This window comes from Chaetura pelagica, unplaced genomic scaffold (assembly GCF_000747805.2).
Source record: "Chaetura pelagica isolate M959 unplaced genomic scaffold, ChaPel_1.0 scaffold456, whole genome shotgun sequence".
NCBI lineage: Eukaryota > Metazoa > Chordata > Aves > Apodiformes > Apodidae > Chaetura > Chaetura pelagica.
In genome coordinates this window covers 2162948-2167537 of record NW_009953574.1, presented here as the reverse complement: position 1 = coordinate 2167537, position 4590 = coordinate 2162948, and positions in this window count along the sequence as shown.

The window sequence follows — 4590 nt, the reverse complement described above, 5'->3', positions numbered from 1 at the left end:
GAAGAGCAGAGCAATGCCTGGGAGCATATGGGCAGCCAAGACAGCAGCAGTCCTGGGGACCAACTGCAGCTGGGCAGCTCTTAGCCACAATCCCCTCTTCAACCTGTTGCCCTTTCTGTGCTGGCAAGATGAGTGCCTTCAGCTTTTCCACTGAACAGGAAATCTCTGTACTTCTGCACACTGAAGGGAATCCAAGCTACAGCAGAATAAGCGTTTGGGTGGGAATCAGGAGCAAGAAAAGCCCAGTGCAAGGGGGGTGCTGGAAAGGGAGCAGCCAGCACTAATACAAGAACAAGACTTATTTGTTGTTAATGCTGGATGTCAAAAACCATGGACACAGCCTCAGGGAGAGAAGAGATGGCTGTGAAAATGAAAAGGAAGGAACAAAGCTAAATAAAAGAACCAAGGCGGAGCAGGAAGTGGCTTGATGGGGATAAACAGGTAAGGAGGAAAAAGGGTGCATTCAAGAGCAAGCAGGCCATGGTCTGCTTCCTGGCACTAGCTAATCTGATTGGCACAGAGATACAAGAAACAGAGGCTTAAATAGCTCATGGGAGCAGATCTTCAGCTGGGGAGAGCCATCATCATTCAGCAATTAACTCTCTCGAAGGCTCTGCCCCTAAACCCAAAGAGCCGACACTGCCGAGCACAGCAAAAGCAGAACAAAGGAAAATGAGATGAAGTGTCTGTGTAAGGGTTAACAGACAGCAGGGAACAAGCTGTTCTGTGCATTCGGGTCAGGAAAAACAGGACTGGGACTTGACACAGGCACCACGCACACATTGCTCTGCCAGGATCACCAGAGCTCAAGCAGAGAAGCAGCCAACTCTGCCCATTAGGAATGAGACTGCAAGGAGCTTTCCCTTAAAACCTGCAAGGGCAGAGTTAACTCAGGAGAGTATTTGGTGGGGGTGTAGCTTAGGGAGCATCAAAGCATCAGGACTGGAGGCTGGCATCTGTGCTCTTTGATATTCCCTCTAGGAAATGAGTAAGGGAGACTAATATGGGGAAAGTGGGCAAGATAGGATGCAAAGCTCTCCTTTGCTGCCCAGAGCTGCAGGACTGGCAAGAACCCAGCAGACTGGAAACAGAACCACTGGAATGGTTCAGGGAGGGCAAGAAAATGCTCCTTGACAGGGCAGGCACTGGAGGCTGGACTTGCCTTCCAGCATTCAGATCTCAAACATGATGTTTCAGAGCGGTGCAAGTTCTTCCTCTGCTCCCATCCACAGGCAGGTGCTGGCAGAAAGGGTGAGTCCCCCTGAGCAGCAGGAGAATGGAGGAATGACCCTCCTTCCAGCTGGAAACAAGGAGCCAGCAGCACCCACAGAAGCCCAAGAGTAACAGCACAGCAGACATGCCCAATCTTCCACCCACTGTTCTCCAGTGTCCCACTATTTCTAACTCTGAGCACTTTCTGACCCTGCTGTGGTTTGCCTGCTCACTATTCCCCAGCCAGCTCCTTACTTAGTACTTGCCCAGTCTCCTCAGCATTTGTGCAAACTTCACATGCTCACGACACCCCTTGACAAAGACCTCCACAGCTCTACCATGCCTCACATGAAAGAGGAAGATCTCCTTTGGAGTCCTTGGCCACAGTCACTCCCTTATCTCCTGTCTTCCCCCATCTGGTTTCAGGATACACTTCAGACTGAGCATCAGTCTCTTCCCAGGGACACACTCTTTTAGGGACTTCTAGTATCTGTGTACAACAGCTTACAAGGCTTATTTTCCTCTTAGATAAAGGGGAGGGTCAGGGTGACACAGAGTAATTGTGGGATGAAATGCCACAATTTCCAACCCATTCTGGGAGCTCAACACAGCAAGTCTCATTTGCAACCCCAGACTTGGGAGGAAGCTTGCAATTAAAAAAAACCCAACCAAACAACAGTGACCCTGAATACAAAGGCTACAAGTTAACTAACCCACATTCAGGCTTTGTTAATAAAGCAGCTCTTCTGTAGGCCACAGCACAAAGGCACTTTTCCAAAGATCAGGTTACCTCTGCCCAGCTACACCATGGTGGAAATTTTAGAGACCTTTATATGAAGCTCCTCCAAAGACACCTCCCTGCCTGCTCTTCACCCTCCTGCTATGGCAGGGTAAGCTGGCTCAGGCCTTGGCTAAGGCAGGGCTTGCAATTAAGCAATAATGATCACAATCACAAGGCATTTTCAAGGGACTGATGACCAACTGGGTGGGGTTACATTACAATCCATTAACCTAATCAGCATTTAAACCTTAAGAACTAGACAGCAGAGGCTGCCACTGGGATTGCAAAACAAAATGAGAAGATACTCTCAAAACATGCATCTTTCAAGGCTCTGGAGAGCCTCACAGCTATGTCTTCACAGATAATCACATCACAGGTACAGGACAAGGTTAGCAATAAGTGTCCAAAGCTAATAAGCCAGTTTACACACATTATCTAGCAGATAAATGTTTTAGGTTTTTCCCCCCTTCATCCCACGGTAATGCTACCTTGACAGGTGCAGTGCCTGCAGTAAATACTAAGTCTGTGCCATATTCTGAATTATCCCTTTAGGGATGAGAGTAAAGATACATATTAGGGGAATGGGTGCTTCCTACAGCCTCTTGCACAGCTCACAGCATCAGAAAATTAAGCTGACTGGAAGAGCAAAGCCTGATGCTGCCCCCAAAGCACAACTTGTTTGGAATCATTACTCATAGGCCAACCAAACTAGGAAGTTGCTTATTTCTCTACAGATCACAGGGCAAGGAAAAAACATGAACTTCAAAGAAAAATCCTGAAAATGCCACATGCCCTAAGACACCCCATATATCCTACTGGCTGCAGTGCTGAGCCTAACTTTATCCCTCTCCTTAATTGCTGCACTACCTCCTAAGGAAGCATTGATTGCAGCATAGTTTTGCACTTACTGACTAGCTGGGCTATCACTGCAACATGGTGGTGGTTGGTAATTAATATTTTTAACTCTTGGGAAGTCTTTTGTAGGGTAGTACTTCCTGCTGGGCTGGGTTTTATCTTGCTGTCCTCACTCCTTCGGAAGGCTGACTCACCAACAAGACGACCTCTGGTGTAGATATAGGGGCATGTGGATGGACCAAGTTCTCAGAAGTGCTGTCAGACTACAGGGGACCTGTCAGGACCAAATGGTCTCCATCCAGGCACATGCTCAGCACTGCAGCATGCATTTTTTGCAGTTTTCCCATAATTCTCCTCCTTTTGTGGTTTCAGTCACTGGTTCAGTAAACTCCCCATGCTCCACACCACTTCTGCAGACAGGAGAGGTCCTTTTGTCTGCATCTTTGTTCTTTCAACATCATCTAAATATCACTCCCTTAACACCTGATTGAATATTTCAACCCCCTTAATTACACACGGTGGAGATTTTATCGGAAATCTGATTATTGTTTGAAAGTCTGAGCATTTCATCCCAGCCTCAAAATTGATCTATCGACTGCTTTTAAATCTCCTGTTTTAATTTAACATTTAACACTTTATACCCGCATTAATTACATTTCCCATGATCAATATCAACAAAGACCATCTCTGGCCCTCTCTCGATAGACCTTGGAGACCTCTCCCAAAACTCTCAGGATAGCTTTTCTCTTGGACATGGCCATTCACAGGGCTGATCTCTCCAGTAGGAGAGAAAGAAAAACCCATGAAAAGCAGCAGCACTGAGTAAGCAGCAAGGTTTAGTAAGCAACACCACCAGCAGAGATGCACGGGCACAGACCTGGCCCTGGTAGTAGCACAGGGACTGGCCTGGCCCCAGGACATGGGGAGCAGAGACTCCAGCCAGCTCACTCTCCATCTGTCCCACCCCCGTCTCAGCTGGAGGGGGACCAGGCTCTGACATGGGGAGCCACAATGTGCAGGCTCCATCATAACTCCTGCCCACGCTGAGCAGCAGGTGAGCTGGGCTTGGCCTATCCAAGAGCTGCACTCAAGAACTGGGGCATGGGAAATGCTGACAGGTCCACCAGGGAAAGTGAAGCTTTACTGGCTCTGTATTTCCTGGCATTTGACATACACCATGCGTGTGCCAGCCTGCAGGTCCAGGTCCCTCACCTGACCACAGCACAACATGGAGAGCAAAGCACTCCCCACAGCTCCGAGTGGAACAGATCTCGCTAGCAGACAAACTGCACAGACTAATTCCAGAACATAACCATCACACTGCCTTTATGGCCAGTCACTTTCAGCTCTCTAAGGCAGCTGCTATAAGGCTCTGGAAGGTCCAGCTCCATCAGGAAGACCACACCAGATTTCCTTCTTCAGGCCACAGGGAGCAGAAGTGCCCAAGGGGCCTCAGGTGCTCCCCTTACCCTGTCAACACATTTCTGTTTGTGTTGCAACTGGAGATGGAAGCAGTAGCTAGTGGCCCCAGTACCACAGAAAACAGCAATATTTGTCCCTGAATAATTTCTCTAGTATATTAAGCACAAGTCATTCTTATGCAAAGGCTGCCCTGTGCAACTGCCAAGGTCAGAGAGACCTTGCTTTATTTGCTGCATAAGGGCTGGCTGCGCAACTTTTACCTTGTACGTATTTTTTCTGTGCGTTCTCCTGTCTTAGATTTCCCTGCTGCTAATGCCCAT